Source organism: Saccopteryx leptura, chromosome 4, assembly GCF_036850995.1.
Source record: "Saccopteryx leptura isolate mSacLep1 chromosome 4, mSacLep1_pri_phased_curated, whole genome shotgun sequence".
In the NCBI taxonomy this organism is placed as follows: domain Eukaryota; kingdom Metazoa; phylum Chordata; class Mammalia; order Chiroptera; family Emballonuridae; genus Saccopteryx; species Saccopteryx leptura.
The window spans coordinates 180,699,841-180,721,178 of NC_089506.1; the positions used below are offsets into that span (position 1 = coordinate 180,699,841).

The window sequence follows — 21,338 nt, forward strand, 5'->3', positions numbered from 1 at the left end:
CCTTTTCTATGTAAAATACTAGATAGAGCATAGTCTAAAATAAATAATGCGTGTAGACTTGAACCTCTAATGAACTATGTTAATTCTTTTTTCAGAAGGTTAGGCTACTACTCTGCCCAGCAAGCTATAAAGAAGATTTTTTCAGAAATCCTGCTAGCTCAATACTTTTTTTTTGTATCAAATGTAGTTTCTTATTTCCATTCCAGTTTGAAATACTGTCAGAATATTCTGCCTCCAAAGTGTGACAGGCGACACTGTTTGATGGATGTCAGGAGCCGATTAAACATAATCACACAGTAATGTCTTTACTATGGAAGCAGTTAAATCATTTGAGTAGTTCCAACAAACCATATGCTTCTATGAATAAGAGCTGAGTTGTATCAGTGCTTCTAAAAACAGGCCTAGACTAACTTAGTATAAAAAATATGCAGGTAATGTGACTATCAATGAAGGAAGTTTCAAAGGTTAGAAGACATTTTCACAGATGGTTTTCAAATGTACTAAAACATGCACTTTGGGACACCCACACTTGTAAATAGACCGATCGATGCCTTAATGAACTGAGTCACGGATAAATTCATTCGAAAACTTTCCATTTTAATGATCCTTCCAGATCATTCACTGTGGAAAGCAAGGTCTAATGCCAAATTTTACATAGATATCTTATTGCTCAAATATATTTTAGTAAAATAAAATCGATGCTAATGGAAGTGTAGACTTAAATCTAGTATTTGGAGATAGTCATCAAATAATAAACCGTAAATTATTTTAAGAAAGTGTTTAGTTTCAGTTACCTATGTTTTCTTATAATTGGGTTTACTCTTCTTCTGGGCAGGGGTGGGAGGAGAGAGTACACTACATCAAAAGTATTCGTTAAGTACATGTCTCTTGGGATCCTAGAAGGAGGAGAACTTAAGTACTTCTCAGTGGAAAATATTACCCTCATTGCTCTTTCCCTTCCCTCTCCAAGACATGCCTCATAGATGTTATATTTCTTGGTTTCCAATTTGCTCATTTGAAGTAAATGATGCTCAAATTTAGAGAATCATTTAGAGCCGCTCATGACACTTATAGAAAATGTTACCAAACCAAACGTGTCATCACAAACTGTAATCAGAATACATGAAATAACAAATGCCTTTGAAGAGACTGGAACACATGCAGACCTAGCAAACTTTACTCTGCTGCTTGTAATGCTTCAAAGGGAGTGGAAAGTGATGGAGGCAAATATTAGAGGCTCTAGATTCTATTTTTTTTTCTTCTTCTTCTTTCATTTTTCTGAAGCTGGAAACAGGGAGAGACAGTCAGACAGACTCCCGCATGCGCCCGACCGGGATCCACCCGGCACGCCCACCAGGGGCAACGCTCTGCCCACCAGGGGGTGATGCTCTGCCCATCCTGGGCGTCGCCATGTTGCGACCAGAGCCACTCTAGCGCCTGAGGCAGAGGCCACAGAGCCATCCCCAGCGCCCGGGCCATCCTTGCTCCAATGGAGCCTTGGCTGCGGGAGGGGAAGAGAGAGACAGAGAGAGGCTCTAGATACTTGTCTGGCTTCACTACCTAGTAGTTCAGTAAACTTGAGAAAGCCATTCATCTTTCCTAAGCCTCTATTTCTTCACTTATTAAAAGAAAAAAAAATAGAGACAATAGTACCTGTGTTCATTTCCTCTCTATGGTAGACACTTTATAACCAGTGAACAATCAGTCCCAAATTCTGAGTCCTTTCTCCTAGAACCTTTTACCAGTACCCTTAAATAAAGACTGGATGTCCAATGATAACCCTTCCCTTAGACTAGTATTCTTCCAATCTTACATTTAAACAAAATCCTCTGAGGCCTGTGATGTTGGGCTTTGAGTGCCATTTATACGTAAATTTGTATTAACTGCCCAGTCATCTGCCCAGTTCACATTGCTTCTTCCATATCCCAAAGGTATTTCAAATTCCACATGTTCAAAATTCAACTCATGATCTCCCTCCACCAAAACTGTGGTTTCCACGGTATTCATTTTTCTAATTTAAAAACAAGAACAAAACAGAAAAAACCACATCTTTCTTTGTCACTTTACATATTCAATTCATTATCAAAATTCAAATTCATCAGGTTTACGTTTTAAATGTCTTCCAAAATAAATTTAATTTTCATGATATCCACTGCTAACACTCTAGACCAAATCTCTATCATCTTTCTTTTAGACCACTAAATAGGTCTAGCTCTTTCCTTTCTTGCTCCCCTCTAATTCCTCTTCTAAAACAGCTGAATGGCTTCCCCTTAATCCTAGGATAAAAACTGAAATTCTTGACTTAAAAGACCCTACAGATCCCTTACCTATCTCTCCAACCCTACTCCTATCACACTCCCCATCACAATCCACTCCATTTTCCCACTGGTCTTTCACTTTAGAGAGACTTACATTAGACCAATATGTTTATGCCTAAAGGAGACAATTACTAGAACAAAGACTGATTTCTACGGATGGATCACAATTTTAATGAGGCCAATCTCACTAGGAGAAGGGGTGGTCATTGGTTAAAGACAAAAAAGTAGGGAACAGAAATAAAACTAGCACCACACAGCTACTCTGTTATCCCACACTAATACTGCTGAGACATTATGCAAAGAGAAAAGTTCTGTTCACATCAAGCCTCAAAGCTTAGTTGTCACTGGCCATGTCTTGCCTCAAAGCTACTTCCTCTGGGCCAAGTATAATCAAGGCTTTCAACCTTGAACAGATTAGGGCGCCGTTCTTTCATCTTCCCCCTCTCACTTTGAAAATGTTTGTGTGTATCTTGTGTACCAGAGAGATCACAAGGCATGTGAGAAAACACAGAATGGGAAAGGGGAGGGGGGATTGCTTAAGCTTAGAAAGGCATATGATCCAATTTTGTCAATTGCTTATTTCTGCAACATGTCACAGTATGAACTGCAATTTATACACTGCTACCATTAAAAACTGCAGTACCTGTTTACCATTTTCAGTGTAATTATAACTATATGGATTTAGATAGAAACAAAATGTGGGACGGGACCACTAACCTAAAGAGAAGATAAACTTGATCTACAGAACCAATGTCAAAAATCTTTCTAACACTGTCAGGTAATCAGTATGTCACAGCTTTCCCCCATGAGGGGAAACAAAATCTGATGATCACTGACTATCTGAAAACAGCCAAAATCACACCAACAGATGGGTGACTGTCAGTGAGCCATTTGTTAACCAGTGTGCATAGCTCGGCAGCTTGCACACAACCTCAACAAAATGAAGGGGAGGCGTATGCAACGAGGAAGGGATGAGTTCTCAATCTCATTTGCAATTTTTCATGACAACTTATATTCTTGATAGCAAAAATTATTTTATGGGAAGTAAGAACAAGAATAAAAGAGACATTCTTCCAAGAGAAACTGGACCCTTTTTCTAAAACCTTTATGAGTTGCTATGTTTCTTAGAAAAGTTCTCTTTCTGACTTTAGATAGCTAACGTCAGAAATATTAAAGGAAGATATTATAGTCCTAAGTAACTTTTTTTTTCTAAGTAACTTTCTATAGCTATTAAAAATATAAACATTATTAATTTATAATAAAAATCTGTTCACTATTTTTCTTCTAATATCATTGATTTTCATGCCAATCTATTTGTTAGAACATTGACAACTGTTAATATTCAAGGGCAAAACTGAAAAATTTAAAAACAATCTCCAAGACAAAAGTCATAGCCTTAAGACCAAAATGTGTAAGAATCACCAAGATGCTTCTTCAAAATGCTAATTTGAAGGCATGCCTCCATAAATTTTAACTAAAGAGAACTGAGGTGTCGTTGTAGAATATGAACTTTAATATGTACTCCAAAGGATTTATCTGCAGAGCATAGTTTCAGAAAAACTGTTATAAAAAAATCTGATTACTCTTATTCTTAAAGTGTGTTAATTTAAGAAAACTAAAATCTTAGCTCCTAAAAATGTAGTACAAATTCATGACACAATATCTTAATATCCTGTTTTTTTGACAGATATTGCTAGGATATTCCAGTGTAGGTAGTGTCTAGAGCAAGTCATTCTCAAACTTTAGTGTTCATAATAATCCCCTGGGGATCTTGTTAAATTGTGGATTCTGATTCAGTGGGTCTGGTGCAGAGCCTATAGTCCTACAGTACGAACAAATTTCTGGATAATGCCGACACTTCTAGACTACAGGCCACATGGGGTTTTTTTTGTTTTGTATTTTTAAGTATTTATTTATTTATTTACTTATTTATTTTAGAGAGAAGAGACAGAAAGAGAGAAGGGGGGAGCAGGAAGCATCAACTCCCGTATGTGCCTTGACCAGGCAAGCCCAGGGTTTTGAACCAGTGACCTCAGCATTCCAGGTTGACACTTTATCCACTGCGCCACCACAGGTCAGCAACAGGCTACATGTTGAGTAACAAGATTCTAGACAGCGGTACTCAAACTTCAGCATGCATCAGAATTACCTGGAAGGCTCGTCAAAACACTGACGTGACTGCATTAAAGGAATGCTGGCAGCTACCAGAAGCTCCAAGAGGCAAAAATATGAATTCTCCCCTAGAGCCTCCTTTGGAACCTGGCCCTACCAACACCTTGAGTCTAGGTTGGTGCCTGAGAATTTTTATGGCTAAGGAATTCACAGGTGACGATGATACTGCTGATTTCAGGACCACACTTTGTAAATTACTATTTGGGGCTATATTCTTGGGGAGGTATTATCACTGAGAAATATCTTTCAAAGCTTAGATTTTTTTCCTTTTCCCAAACTCTTTGTAGAGTTCTGGCAAACAGCAAGCTTTCAGAACTTAGATTTTCTCAAACTCATTGGAGAGTTCTGGCACACGGTGGGGAAAAAAAATAACATGGCATCTGCACAAATCCTCGAGAAGATCACAACAACTATCTTTCATTATTTCTTTTTAGAAACAGAAAGGACATGAATGGTAAAGAACAATGCTGGTCTTCAATTTAAAACAGATGCTTAGGACTTGTTTTAGAAAAAGAGAAGAAGAGTTTGTATACTTGGAATTTATAGTTTATTTTACCTTAGGACAAAGCTTTGAAATAATGTTACTTTCCTCTAAAATTTATAGCCTAATGATAGGTAACCACTGTCAGGCAGAATGCCCTATAGGGAGGCACTCACAAAACGGGGGGCAGGGGAATTTGGGTTAACAAGCTCTTTCCATCTCCTTCGTGAGACCCCAATTAGTCCTTTTGGCTTGAAACTCTTTTCTGTGATAGAACATGCCAGCATCTATATGGGTTTAAGCTAATCACCATCATGATACAGCTGAGCAATACATGGAGGGGTACCCAAATTTCCCACATTTTTCCTTTCTTTGAGTTAAAGAATTAAGGGTCTTATTAAAATGTATTGTATTTTGTGGGTCTAACCTATAGACATTCCCAGTCTTCACCTTGGGTTGAATGCACGCATGTAGACAACAAATATTTGTGAGAACCCGTCATGTGTCAAACTAGGTCCAGGCACTGGAGGAAGTGCAGTCAATTAGAGTGACAAGATCTTAGCTCACTTGAAACTTACATTGAAGGTGGGGAATAAGTAAGAGAACAAGGTCATTTCAGAGTATAGTACAAAATGTGGAGAAAATGAAACAGTGTGACAATACAGACTGCTTCTTTACATTGGATAGTCAGGGGAAGTTTCTCTGAAAAGGTAATTAATGAGCTAAGATATTAATGACAAGGAAAAGCCAATCGTGGTGTTCATCAAATTACCTAGCCACCGCCACTTATTATGTTAGTGTGTAATTAGGGCACTTGATGAGGGAGAAATCAACAAAGTCTAAAGAAGTGGGTGTTGCTTAGGAAATGGTACTGGTGAGCATGAAGGGTGCCATAAAGACCATGAGTTGCCAGAAACTACATAAGGGTATGATTTTTTCTGGATGGGTTATATTCCAAGCCACACCTCCTAACTATTATTAAAATTCATGCATTAAAAATAGTCAAGCTCCAATCTGGTGATGTTCTAACCCCAGCTGAGTCATTGCAGTGGTGAAATACTTAATTATTTTCAGATTTGAGCAGCTGTGAGACCCAGCCCCACAGGCACACACTTCAAAGACTTGGCAGTTGTTCTCAATCTTTCCATTTTTGAAGCGACAAAGAACAGCACTGAACTTTTGCCAGTGTAGACAACATGGTCAATCAAAGTTTACGGAGAACCCCTACTAGACAGATCCACATCTAAGTTTCCTGGATGAATTCAAAGGAACAGTATACAGAATCCCAGTGCCGTAGCCCAAACCACACCCAGCACCCCATTCCCTCCCCCACCCTCCTCAATTCCCGCCTCCAATTTCTTCCCACCATTCATTTGAATAGATTCAACTTTAAAGGCAGGTAGAATTTCCTAGTCATTCAAGAAGAAAAGTTGATTTACGTCTTGCCGATTGGGTTGTCATTCTTAAAGTTTACTTTACTGTCATGTATAGTACTAGATGTTCTGAAGGGCTTCCATTCCCAAGTGAAGGAAACAGGAAGTGCTTGGGTGGCAATTGTTGGTCACAGCACTAGCCTTCTTTAAATGTGTGAAAACAGGACATTGTTGATGAGGTCCTCTTCCATCTGCTTTCCTCTGTTGTTATTTATCCCTCTTTCATAGGTTTTCCAGAGCTCCCTTCTGGGGAACTGGTATTTATATTTGTCCTCCATTACACCATTACAAAATACTATTCTATTTTCCATCATTCTAATACCCATTAGGTAACTGGTTAATCTGAAAATTTAATTCTAGAACAATGCCACTCAAAGTGGGATGCTTCTACCAGCAGCATCATATAACGTGGGAACTTATAAAAAAATGTGTATTTTCTGCCCATCTCTAACCTAATGAATTGTAAGAGAGGGAGGGAGTAATCTGTGTCTTTATCTGCCCTTCACATTATTCTTACGAACTCTTAAAACTGAGAAACATTGTTGTGGGGCAAAAATAAGATAATGGGCTACTGTCACTTTCAGATGTTATGTATCTGCTTTTTAAAAGGGCCTTTGTCTGACTGCCTCCCCATTTCCAACTAAAGAGAAATAAAATTTAAAAAATTAAAAAATAGGCCCTGGCCGGTTGGCTCAGTGGTAGAGCGTCGGCCTAGCGTGCGGAGGACCCGGGTTCGATTCCCGGCCAGGGCACACAGGAGAAGCGCCCATTTGCTTCTCCACCCCTCCGCCGCGCTTTCCTCTCTGTCTCTCTCTTCCCCTCCCGCAGCCAAGGCTCCATTGGAGCAAAGATGGCCCGGGCACTGGGGATGGCTCTGTGGCCTCTGCCTCAGGCGCTAGAGTGGCTCTGGTCGCAACATGGCGACGCCCAGGATGGGCAGAGCATCGCCCCCTGGTGGGCAGAGCGTCGCCCCTGGTGGGCGTGCCGGGTGGATCCCGGTCGGGCGCATGCGGGAGTCTGTCTGACTGTCTCTCCCTGTTTCCAGCTTCAGAAAAATGAAAAAAAAAAAATTAATTAAAAAAATAAATAAATAAAAGGGCTTTTGGAGTCTCATTATAAAAGCATAGCTGTGTAACAATTAGGGCAAAGGTGTCCATTGTATACCAGAAACTATCCTACATAGTGGTTGCTGGCTTCCACCACCCTAAGAACAACACTGATGACAGGGCAGCTAGCTTCAAACAAGAACCTCTGATTGTGCACTCAACAGCCATCAGCACATCTCTCTTGAAGCTCCTGACAGGTAGATTAGAATCCCATGGCACTCAGCCACAGCCCTGATCTTCAGGAGAAAGAGAAAAAGGACTTCTAAAAACATCTTCCCTTTTGATGTTAATGGTATCCATGTAATCACACATCATTTATTGAATGAGAAAGGAGGTCTGATATGTGCAAGGTGTGATGACCCGGTCATTTCTTTTACTTCTTGGTGTCACAAACATGGGCTCAGCAGGGTCAAAGAGCTTAAAACATTATCTAAAATAAGACACACATGTAATTTTTCTCTTGTTTTATTTATTATTCTGTTTTTTCTCAAAGATGAATTAAAAGACATTCCCCTACCTAAGAAATTTGAGATGAGGCTGTACCAACCATTATGATCATTCATAAAAGCGAACGTCCACAAAATTAAGCTTGCTTGGGAAACTATAGACCAAAATGTGCAGCTGAAGGATAATTTTTACCAAACCTCATGTACCCCCCAAATCTTTTCAGTGCAGTCACATCCTCCCAGGCATAAATTTCCCATCAGAATTCAGCCTTCTCTATAAAAGCGTTGTAGAGTTGATGTGTCTTCTGGCTGGCAGCATTTGAAAGTCAAGCAAACAAGCCTTCCAGGCCTCACATTGAGTTAAAAAAACATTTTCTCCCTGACATTTAGGGCCAAATTAGGGACCAAAGTCTTCATTCTTTTACTCAAGACTAGGTTTATGTCTCCACAGGCAATGTGAAATGGAGTGTGGAGAAATGATCTCATGAAATAAATTAATTTAGACAAGATGCCTGGTTTGTTCATACCTCACAGAGTGAGTGTGTGTGTGAGTGTGTGTGTGTGTGAGTGTTTAACAGCAGGTTACGGAAACTGTGACATTGAAGAGATGAAGCAAAAGAGCTCTACCCAAAAGTAAGATCAGGCTTTTCCTTGGGGCTCCTCCACATCTCAGTCACCAATTGTGTGACCTTGTGCAAGACTCCCTGAACCTTTGTTCCCTCAACTGTTAGATGATTTTGTGAAACTGGATTCACTACTTCCCAATGCAGTGATGAACAGAAGAATAACTAACAAGAATATTCCATATTAATATATCACAGTTCAATGTTACTGTTGCTAAATATCCCCTCTAATATGTGCAGCCAATTCTAAAGAGACATACGGACATTTTCTTGGGTACATGCTGACATACCATAGCCTCAAGCTTTCATTCTCTCCCACCAGGACCTGAGAGCCAACACATTTACCAATACCAGATGAATCTGCTATCTCAAGAATGACCCTAACCATAGCTGCCTCCAGAACAAGATATCAGAATAGGAAATTGAATCTGAGCTTCTCACATGGAAGGCCAGAGCATTAATCATGGTGAGCACACTGGGGGTTTTTCATCTTGAGTTTGACTGATTGGGTTCATAAAATCTCTTTCATTTTTCATCAGGAGATTCCAAGTTTTATATATTTATTATCCCTCTCATTATTTCACAGCCAGCAGCATATTTTACTTGTAGCAGTGCCTAACTTGGAATAATTTTGGAAACCACAATGCTTATGAGGCATGGCTTACTGGGGCACCAGCAAGCAAACCTTGCTCTTTATTAACTGACTGGGTTAAATATTGCTTACATTTTCACCCTGGTGTGCCCTGCCATTTCAACTTTTTTTCCCCCTAACAAGAACTACAGAACATAGGGATAATTCAACCTGGGCTTCCCCCATCCCCCTACCTCTAGCTTGTCACAGATTTAAGGAACTTGGTATAAACATAATTTATGTAACTCCTCATATTCATACTGAAAAGCACTGACCATTGAGTGGCAACAGCAATAACTGTTATTTTCATGGCAAATATGCTTCAGTGAAATATAGTACAGGGTTGCCTCTGCGTCTCTCAAGCCACAGCCTACTCTTTAAAAATAAGTGTCCATGGGTGGTTGTCAATATAGATCAACCTAAGAGGAAAAATATGTTCACTGAGAAGTTCTTTGGCCTGAGACTATAACACGCAAGGAACATGATGATTACAGATGGATTTTTGCCTCTTTATATGTTTCTGTTCTTTTCCTACACTGCCTTCTCTGTGAGTTCATTTGGCTCATATTCAACTTATTGGACCATAAAGAGTGAGTTTAGGTCACCCAATTTCTTTAATAAAACACAATTTTGAATCTCTGCCTTTAGAAGTAAAGTGTTTAAATATTTTACTTAGCATTGTTTTTTAAATAAATTTGGTGAGATTATTGAATTAACACATTTTTTTGCTAGTAGGAAAGACTTGGGTCACTCTTCTGAGTTCCCATTCAGGCAATAAGATGAAAATATATGGGCAGAGAAAGATGGGAGGGGAAGGAAGAGAGAAGTAGTTTTAAAGGAAAAAGGAGAGGGACAAGAAAAGGACAAGGAGAAAGGTAAGATTCATGTTTATTCATTTTGGAATCTAAGAGAGTAATAGAGAGTTTTTCAGCAAGGAGTATCTAGAATTTCATGAACTATATTCCAGCCTGGCTCTTGTGCAGCCAAAGGACCCTGACAAATCAGTCACACTTTTCCCCTTCTTCAGCTCAACTTAGAAATTCATGACAACACTACTGTTTCAAAACTTCAGGAAAAGACAATTCTTCAAATTTCTTAAACTCAACCAAAAACTAAATTGTTGAACCATTTTACTCCAGTACCAAGTGCAATAACTGAAATACTCAAGAAATCCTTTTAGAATGATGAGTGAACAAAGAATATTTTCCCTGATGTGTTCTCAAGTATAGAGGCAGTAATATCTAGTGGTCATGAGCCCAGACTCTGAAGCCAGATTTGGCTTCAAATCACAGTTCTGCCATTTCTTTGGCCTTGAATTTTTTTGCACCTTAGTTTCTTTATCTGTAAAATGAGGATATTAGGATCTACTTCAGAGAATTGTGGTGAAGATTGAGTAGATTTTTCTGAGAATAGTACATGACACACAGCAAATTAAACCCAACTGATTGGGCTATGTTCCAAGTATTGTTATATTCTGGCATGATGATTAAGAACTTAGACTTCAGAGCCAAATGGGCCTATGTTCAAATTCTAACTCTGTCACTTACAAACTATATACGTGACCTTGGATAGGCATTAGCCTATAAGCCATGGTTACCCTTTCTATAAAATCTTATTTGCTCAAAGTAATAATTAAATCATGGCAGAATCTACAAACTGTACTCCTCTTCTTTTATGGTGGTAGAGTTGTAGTTGGGAAATAACTGCCCAACCATAGACCACATTTCTCAGTCCCTTTTGCAACTGGGTGTAGCCATGTGACTAAGCCTCAGCCAATGGACGGTAAGCAAAATTATACTTCCTAGACCATAAACCTTGTACACAGAATCCTCTACAATGAATTTCTAAGTCCTGCTTGCTGGAATAGCATCAGAAGGACCTTGGGAGACCACACAAACTACTGTGAGCCTGAGTCCCTGAATAACAATTAGCCCAGCCTCTTGCCTGAGAGAGTAATAAATTCTGACATTTCTCGAACAATTCATTTATTGTTCAGTCTCTTTATAGTAAATTAACCAACCTTACCATTGGCCCTGGCACACAATAAACCCTCAATGAATTGTTAACTACTCTGTAAATAAGCAGAAATAAGTAAATGTCATTATGTACTTTTTCCTTTGCAATGAAATCATGGTATTGATGTGAACAAGTTACTGAATCCCTCTCTTTGTAAAATTAATAAAGTTATCATTTTATAAAGACTATTGCATGTTTGTTAAATTAATGTTTTAAAAGAGTATTGAGAACCTCAGGCTCAAGTCTATCAATTTGATGAAAAATAGTAATATAGTAATGAGTATTATTCTATGCCATAAACACAATTACCATGTTACCATTACATAAGAATTCTTAAGCAAAGACTGTTGTTATTGAAAAAATAATGAGTACACTAATCTAAAAATATGAAGTAATAAATCCCTTGAGGGAGTTCTAATCAGATAGTTTTAAATAAAACTCTAGTGATTCAATAAGAGCCATATTGACTCTAAGAAAATAGTAATTTAAGTAATCATAACTGAGTTCCATTTAAGTAAAAATATTTAATATGCTCAAGAGTCAAATATTTTAAATCATAAAAATAAATTACCCAACTACACAATGATATAAGAATTTGGGGTTTTATACATTTTTACTTGTTAGTTTTTAAAATTCCTGAAGCCTGTCTTTTCAATAAAAGAATTTATGTAAAATGTTCCTCTTTCATTTTGAATTCTAACAACAAAATAGGAAAGAGTTTTATAGAAAATGAGCCATTTACATATACATACATATCTCCCTTTTTATTCATGATTTATAAATCTAAATCTAGCCCGCTTATCCAGCTCTGGGGAGCATTTTGAAGCAATTCTAAAAGAACTAACTTATTTGAAACAGAAGGTATCATGATTCTTTTGGTGTGTAGCAATTAGACAGACACATTTGATTAAAAAAACAAGAAGACAGTGTAGCTACCTTCTTACGTAATCCATTCATGAGGTCTGAAAAAACAAAAGAAGCACCTAATAAACAACATATCATCTCAATATAAACATACTTTTCTTTTTAAAAAATGGGAATGTAATTACAGATGCCTAACTTTAAAGAAATATAATGGTTTCCAAAGAAATGATCACCAATATATTTTTTTTTCTTCTATCCCTAGAGATGTGTTTCCTGCCTTTAATATTTAGGATTGATAAATACGTCTTTTTAGTGTAACAAATTATCTCAAGCTCTGACTTTTATTTTACCCACACATTTGAAATGAATTTATAAACATATATTTAAATTTTTGTTACATTAATACTCCGGAAATTATAAACTGTGATATAATCAAATACTTTCTTAGTATCTACCAAATGCACAGCAGCGTGGAAAGCACCAACAGCCCCCTCCAAACAAAAAGAACTACAAACTAGAGCAACGGTCAAGACTTCCAAAATCTCGTGCTTGACCACCTCTCTTCTGAAGAGCAAGAAAAAACTGGAAGTAAAAAACTATCCCCTATCTAGATCACAGACCCATCATAAAAACCTAGCTCCTTTTACTCCTTAGCGCAATCTTCTTTGTGCCTGAAATATAACATTTATTCATTCAAAAAAAAAAAAAACCAACACATCAAAACAAAAAATCAACGATTTGTTATCCCAAGTAGCAGGCACTGAAGACATAAGCAAAATAAGTTGGGAGGGTTTTTTAATTACTTCAGCAGCTGTCCTCAAAATGCTTCTCAAAAAGAAAGTGGTCTTTGTTTAGGAAGATGCCTTGAAAGAAGCTTGCCGGTAAATAATAATATTTTAGGAGACTTCGTCTTGGCTGTGCCAAGGCTTCAGAAAAGAAAGCAAAACTGTTCAAGATGCTGTTCTGGCCTGCCCGTTGTGAGGAGGCATGTAATTCACTGCAGCATGTTTTCTCCTTCTAAACAGAAGGGAAACGACCTAAATACCTATTAAAATTCGACTAGAAGATGAATTTTCAATAGCTCTTCCTTGCACTACTAAGGAGCAAATTAAAATAATGAAGCTGATTACATATACTAACAGGGTAAACTCCTCAAGACGAATTACCAAGTGAATAAGCCAGCTATGGAATGACACGGCCGTTTCAGAGCAGATAAAATATGTTAAACTTACTTCAAAATACTCTGTACTTTCTGAAGGAAATATATACACAAGGAGCAGTTCTATCAAAGGATATACACAAAGCAGAATGCAGTGCTCACATCATCTAGGAAGGAGAGACCCAGATTCCAGTTGCTAGTGAAGCACTTCATCCATAGCATTAGAATTTTAATTTTTACCAGGAGAATTTATTGCTTGTATAATTAAACTTTAAATATTTTTCAAATTAAAATGACTAAAAGAACGTATTTATGAATCTAGATATTAATTCTAAATTTAAATATTATCTAAATAAATTGAACTTTAAATATGTTAACACCTTTAGAGTAGAATATAAAGAATACTGGCATATTGAATTTTTAGAACTGTAATGAATAAACAAAAATATTTAATAAGTAAGAATGGCTATGAAAAGAGATGTGTTTAATATTCTTCAATTATCTAGAAATACTGTCTCATAAAATTATTTTGCTAGGTCTCGCTTTCATATTTTACTGATTAATATTTTCTAAAAAAAAAAAAAGTACAACCTAAAATGTCTTTGATCACAAAAAAAGTATCAGTTACTGTGGACTAAATTTTTGTTGTAGCATGAGATAGTAAGTAGGACATTAAATACTAGTCCCTTTTTTAGCTTTAAGAAAGAACAATGAACAAAAAAGATGACATAATATGAATTCAGTATGGATCAAGAACTTTACTTAATTTTTTATAAGTCCTTATGTCCTGGCAAGAGTATATTAAAATACAATTTTAATGGGAACTTCTGAAACTATTTTATTCCCTTGCTCTTGATAACCAAGAATACAACTGCAGTTTCTTCTTCCTATAGAACAAAAATAGATACTTGACTCAGAACTCCTATGAGAGTTTCTGCTCACTTCAATACCACTTCTCAAACTCTGAGTTTTGCCTACAATCTGATCAGCATGACGCTACCTTGACTCTAATCTTAAGAATGTTGTATTTAAAATTCTGAGACAGTAATTACCATAATTTACCTGTCACTATGAGGGGACGAGAGACTAGATTAAGCTTGTGGAGATTCAAACTTGTTTTTCCAAGAAAATCAGATCTGAACTTACAATGAGCCACATGAGTAAATAGAGTACATGGGAGCAGCCAAAAGTCACTTCTATTTTAATACAGAAGGCATTAGATAACTTCTGAAGTGAATTCACCTCCTTAATTACATTTGTTTACATTGCCTTTAAAATAAGTGTGGTTTGCATCCCTGAGCATGTATGGATTGGTTTTCAGAGAAGGTGCTCAGAAATGAGACAGGAATACACATGGTTTTAATAATGACTGTGGATACCCTACAAAGTATATAATCCGCATAAGGATAATAAAAGCCCTTTTAGTTCACTCAATTATCTGGTTAGATAAATATAAACTCTAGCCTGCTTTCCCTGTCCACTTAGCACACTTCTGGGGGGCCTCCTTCCAGGTCAGTGGGTCTAGGCTCCAGAAACACATTCTCATTGTTATTTTAGGTAAAACATTTTTTACAATCAGTGAATCATTAAACCCAATGAAGGTCACTTACACTGTTAACATTTTATGGCAGAACTTTCTTAGGCAAGGCCCTGGTAGATAGGCAGGCAAGAATTCAGTCTGTGTGAGTTAAAGACCATTACAAACCCTCAGAACCGAAGCTTCTCTGCCTTGTACCTTTATTTGTTGTCTCCGCTCCCTTCCTTTGTCCAGGCCTTAAGTATTCCCATAAGGAGCTGTGTCAGACCCCGGCACTCCTAGAATATGATGTCTTGGTTTCTCAAGGGAAAAGCCTTCTGAAGTCCTTTTAAAATAAAAAGAGAGGGAGAATGGGGAGCGAGAAGGGGAGGGAGGGAGAGAACAGAACTAAAGACATTAAGAGACCACCTTCTCCTTCCCACATTAATTCAAATTCAGATTATTCACAAATGCTTAAAGTCAAATAAAGTTACATAGAGTAAGAGCTGGAAGAGAACCTGGCAATCATCTAGTTCAAACACTAATTTACAGATGGGGAGTCCCAGAGTAAATGAGTGAGTGATTTGCCTACATCCACATCATAAGTTGATGGATAAGTATAGACTAGATCCCTGGTCATCTGGAGCAGAGGCCTTAAGACATTTATAGAAACCATCTGAAAAAAAATTAAGAAGTTAAATCTCAGCCCTAGCTGGGTAGTTCAGTTGATTAGAGCATTGTCTAGATACGTAAAGGTTGCATGTTTGATCATCCATCAGAACATAAATAAGTCTCTTTCTCTCTCTCTTTCTCTCTCTCCCTCTCTTTATCTCCCTCTCTCCACCTCTTTCTCTCTCTAAAACTAATAATTTTTTAAAAAAATAAAAAGAAGTTAAATCTCCTTTAGGAAATATTATATATTTCAATATAAACCCTAAGACAAATTAATTTGAGAACTATGTCTGACTTGAATTTTTCTATTGTGTAACTCTTCCATAGGGCAACAAAAAGACAATTTGAGGTTTACAATATTTCAAACTTTCTTTTCCAATCACAAAATCTATTTATCTGATTGACCTAGTCTCTTACTTTTCCAGTATATTTAAACTGAGTATGTGAATCTGCAAAAGTATTATTTCTTGAGCTATTTTTCGGGGCCCTGTTAGAGGTCCCGCTATGAGAACTATTTGAGCTAGAATATAATAAGGAATGGGACTCTTTCCACTGGTCATACAGTTTCTATTAAATAATAGTCTACATTTATAGAGGAAAACCTTATCAGCTGAGTAACTATTGTATGATAAAAAATACTTCACATTTACAAAAATAAAAAAACACATATCATAAGGTTAGTTTGACCAAAGTGTGATATTTGCAGAGAGAGCCAAGGATTAGCCATTCAAAAGGCCAAGTTAAATAAGACACAATTAGATGTCCTGTGGCCTTCTACCTCTCAGGATTTATAAACTCACTTCTCAGCAATCTTGGGGGAATGAATTTCGCCTTAATTGTCTCTTGTTTCTCTTGGCCCATCTGCATTACTCAGACTCTTCTGACAGGCGCTTTCAGCAAACATCACACGGCCATGGTCTTGCTGACCTTTTTTCCAAACTGGCTTTTCCTTTATTCAATGTTTTTTAATGGATATCATATTTTATTTTGTTTAGAAAAATAAAGGGTGAGAATTTATTCATCTACATGGTTGTGAGAAGAAGATAGATATCAACCACAGAATTTTTAGAAAAACATACTCCCAACCAGTTCTGAAGATGCAGACTTTTCTACCAAGATGTACTAAACCTGTGGTCTGCTGCTACACAGTGTGATCTCAAAAAAGATAAAAAATTCAGAGAAAGATATTAAAAAGTCAAGACTCTGCACAATGTAAAAATGTAGACCAATGGTATAAATTTTAAAGGCACTAAAGGTAAACTGACCTAAAGTGTCATAACACGTGACCACACTTTAGGAAGACCCAAAGCTGCCACCAGCATTGCTCACCCACCTAGCCATTATCTCACACCTTCCCCAACACTGGTGCCTTCATCATCTATTCTTCCTGCTCTCAAGTTGCCAAGACTTGTGTGGGAAAGACAGAAAGTGTACCCATGGAACCTATTACAGGTTCATTCTACTATACTATTAAGTAGTAGAAACATGTGGGTTTTAGTAACACACAGGCCCTTATCTCCACCTTCTTTATGGTCTGCCCATTCTCACAGCCTCAGATGTCATCACTTGGTGCTACCTGTCCTGGGCTGGAAAGTCCCCCAAATTTTGTAACACCTGAATTTGACTATAAGTCCCACCACTTACTAGATGAGTAACCATGAGCAAATTACTTAAATTCTCTGCTTCTCATTTTTCTACTCAGTTAAATCAGGGCAATAATGTTATCATGCAAGGCTAGTGTAAAGAAAGGTATGTAATATACGTGTATTGTCTGGTAATAAATGGGCCATAATAATAGTACTTTAATGAGACTCAGCAATGTTTTTTCTTTCCTTTGCTGTGACTCCTTATTGCATTCCTCCCAGAATCTAGTCCGGACAGCTTCCACAGCCATAGGATTCCCAGTCTTCCTCCTCACTCTCAGCCAGTTTGACCTTTGTACAACTGGAAAAATCAGAGGCCTTCTGCCAGTGGTTTAGAGCTCCCCGCAGACTTTTCCCCCCGGTTTCGCTCAGACCTGTCTCACAGGGAGAGGCCTCTCCGGCCCTAACCCAGGCTCTGACCCTCCCTACTGTGGTCATCTGTCCTACCTGCTTTTTCTATCACCTCTTATTCCCTTTCTCTTGTGCACTAGTGATTGAGTAAGTCTTCATGAAAGATAGGTTTACTTCCCATTCCACCAGTTCCTTCTCTTCTCTTTACAGTGGTTCAGATATCTTTAAGTGAAACCCCTGTGTCCTGCTGTCCTCCGATCCCTGAGCGGGTGGGTCGTCGCCCACCACAGCAGCATGGAGGGTTGTAGGACCCAGGCTGCCTCTCCCACTTCCTAGTTGTGTGTTACCCTTGGATCAGTAACTCAACCAATCTGAACTTCATTCAGTTGCTGTATCTGCAGGAGGTAAATAGAAATTTTTGGAGATTAAATAAGTTAACTCATCAAAAGCACTTAAAACAGTACTTGGTATATAGTAAGTGTTCCGTAAATACGAGGTGTTCAACTTCCTCACCACTATGTTCACCCTTTTCCTCCTCCTTCTTCCTCATTCCCCAGACTACCAGAGGCTTGAAATTTATTTCTTAAAGCTAATGTGGCCTTCTAATTTCAAAATGAAAGACTATTTCTCATTTTCCCCCCTCTTTCTTTTTAAACTTTGTGCAACTTTATAAAGCTGACGTCTCTCTTACTATTATATCCTTTGTCTTGGAATAAAGGAGGAATTGACTATTTTTCCTATGACCCGCTCCTACCCAGGCCATAAGATCTGGCACTGCTCCAGAGGGCCAGGATGGAAGTGTCAGGAAGGAACTAAGGATAAACACTTGAATTTTTGGCCCTTCAGTCAAAAATCTTGGCAGAAAGGCATGTGATTTCCCTCCCCTTGCCTGAATTGAGTTCTCAGAGTTAGGGGGAGGGGACATCTACAGAGAGATGCAGGACGGGTAGGTGCAGCAGCCCTTCGGAAGGAAACTGAGAACATGTGCCCTCCCTGTAGCCTTAGAGGCTGAATTCACTGCCACCAATAAGGTGGAGATGAGCCATGGAGACTGACACAGCACCCTGACCGAGTATTCTTTGGGCCCCACAATGGCACAATAAAGCAACAGGAGGTTTCCCATGTTCACCATTCCCCTATCCCCACAGACATGAGGAAGTACTAAGACTCTAAGACTCAAAGGGGTCTCATGACTATGTTTAAAGGACTCACCTGTTGAAAGCAGTATGGACCGTGGGACTGGAAACCAAATGGATCACAAACATTTCAGAGGACACTGGTGAGGATGGAAGCCAGCAATTAAAACCACAATGGGGATAACAGCCCTCCCCCAACTTGCCAGCTCCCTGCGGACAGAGACCATATTGTAGTTCTTTGTTTAACTTAATTCTGTACATACACTGATTAACAAATTTCTGTTGAATTGAGTCAATGTATTACCTTGGTTTTATTTTGTGCTGAATTAACACAAAATTATCCTCCAAATTTTTATTTTCCTACCCTCATCTTAAATGAGGTATTAGAAAGCAATAATAGGTCTGACCAGGAGGTGGCACAGATTCAAACCCCGAGGTCACTGGCGTAAGTGCTGGCTCACCTGCTTCAGTGCAGGGTCACCACCTTGAGTGTGGGACCATAGACATGACCCCATGGTTGCTGGTTTGAGCCCAAAAGTCACTGTCTTGAAGCACTGGCTTGAGCCCAAGGCTGCTAGCTTGAGGAAGGGGTCACTGACTTGGCGGGAGCCCCACCACCATCAAGGCACATATGTGAAAACAATCAGCCCTGGCTTTTTGGCTCAGTAATACAGTGTCAGCTCAGCATCCGGATGTCCCAGGTTCGATTCCAGGTCAGGGCACACAGGAGATGCACCCATCTGCTCTTCCTCTCACTTTTCTCTCTCTCTCCCTCACTCTCTCTCTCTCATGCTCTCTCACTTCTCTCTCTCTTTCCCTCCAGCAGCCATGGCTCAATTGGAGACCCAGGCTCTGAGGATAGCTCTATGGCCTCTGCCTCAGGCACTAAGAAGAGCTCAGTTGCTGAGCAACAAAGCAATACCTCAGATGGGCAGAACATCTCCCCCTAATGGGCTTTCTAAGTGGATCTCAGTTGGGGCATATGCGAGAGTCTGTCTCTGACTCCCCTCCTCTCACTGAATAAAAAGAGAAGGAGAGAGAGAGAGAGAGAGACAGAGAGAGAGAGCGCGTGCAATCAATGGACAACTAAGGTGCTACAACTATGAGTTGAGGCTTCTTGTCTCTCTCCCTTCCTGTCTGTGCCCCCACTCACTAGAAAGAAAAGAAGAGAAAAGAAAAGAAAAGAAAAGAAAAGAAAAGAAAAGAAAAGAAAAGAAAAGAAAAGAAAAGAAAAGAAAAGAAAAGTAATAATGGTTCTGGAGACAAAGAGAGGCCATGAAAGAAAAAAAAATAAGCAGCAGTACAATACAGCTAGGAGCTAAATCGGTTTGGAATGTTCAATAAATACTTTAATAGTTAAGCCACTAGAGGGAGTGTGTACAGGTATGATTGATAAAGGATAAAAATTATATTATGATGTTTAATTGGCAACCATGAATCTTAAGAGCAAGTTACAATCCTCTCTTCATTAAAAAAAGGGGGGGGAGGGTAGGGGAGCAATATTTTTTAAAAAGTTAGAGGCTTTGTAGAATATTTACATATTTGTTACTTATTACCAAAAATAAAGTGAAGTTTAAACACTAATTTATGCAGGCACTGTGAATTTTTTAAAATAAGAAATGGAGAAATTTGCAGCAGCTCCATGCTATTCAGCCTTAAATGGCAGTTTAATGTGAGTTAACTCCACAGACCAATCCTGATGTTATATTTTAGAAATATCCAATAAAAAAAATCATATATTAGCTACATCTCAGTTTTCATTTAAAAATTACAAAAGGAATCTTAGTGGTCATCATTTAGTTGAAAAAAAAAGAGGCCCAGAGTAGTTCATCAGTTCCCCAAGATCACATACCGAACTAGCAGATACACCCAAGCTAAAAACTTTCATTCTAAGTTAATAGAAAAACATTTTAACAACTCAGAAAGAGTCACTCAGCAGATTTCCTGTGTAGGATTCCAAGTTACAGGTTTTCTTAAAATTTAGTGCATCCAAGGAAATACAAAATAAAATAAGTCCATTCCTTGCCACTCAAACTAAAAAAAGACTTGGAATTTTAAAAAGTATTGGCAAAGATATAGGAAAATGGTCTTTCTTATTTATTTTGGTAGAAGTATGCACTAGTATAATATTGAAATACAATTTAGCAAATAGAATTAAAAATTTTTAAATATGCAGATTTACACAAAGATTTATATTCAATCCTGTTCATTGCTAAATTATATGTAATAAAGTAATAGAAACAAGCCTGAACATCAATCAGGCAATATTTAACTATATAGTGTGCATCCAAATAATGACATGAAAAGTCATCATTCTGAAAACATAAAGATATACCTTCAGTAAAAAAAATATATTACTTATATAAAAATATAAATGTGTGTTTGTGTGTAGAATGAGAGTTATGTTTAGCAATGGATCAAGTAATTTTCTCTTTGCAACTCAAGGTTCTGGGTATGCAAGCTACATAAAAATCTTTGTTTCTCAGAGAAGGTGACAGAAGTGACTGCCATCTGATTACTTCTTACTAATCTCGCAGAAATCTTAAACAACCTCTGCCATCTATGTCTGGAGACCAACAGTGCCCTGAGCAATATTGGCTTCTGTTCGGGTCACTGTACTCTCAGATTGGGGAGTGAGGCTAACATTGCCACGAGGCAATCAAGACAGGATTCTGCTCATCCCTAGTCTCCAGCCCAGTCTTCAGAGCAAAACAACATCCACTCCTTCACCCCCGCATCATGTTCTATCAGAGTAGTGCCAAAAAAAACTG

The 21,338-nt window shown here is 38.1% G+C and overlaps 1 long non-coding RNA gene across 1 annotated transcript; it reads right to left on the reverse strand.

The window, feature by feature from the left end:
- Positions 1-226: 226 nt before the first annotated feature.
- Positions 227-18,777, reverse strand: LOC136402458 (uncharacterized). Its single transcript, XR_010750974.1, has 4 exons — positions 18,644-18,777; positions 14,985-15,111; positions 1,814-2,011; positions 227-896 (listed from the first exon to the last, which is right to left on the reverse strand). It is a non-coding gene; the product is annotated as an uncharacterized lncRNA (long non-coding RNA).
- Positions 18,778-21,338: the final 2,561 nt, after the last annotated feature.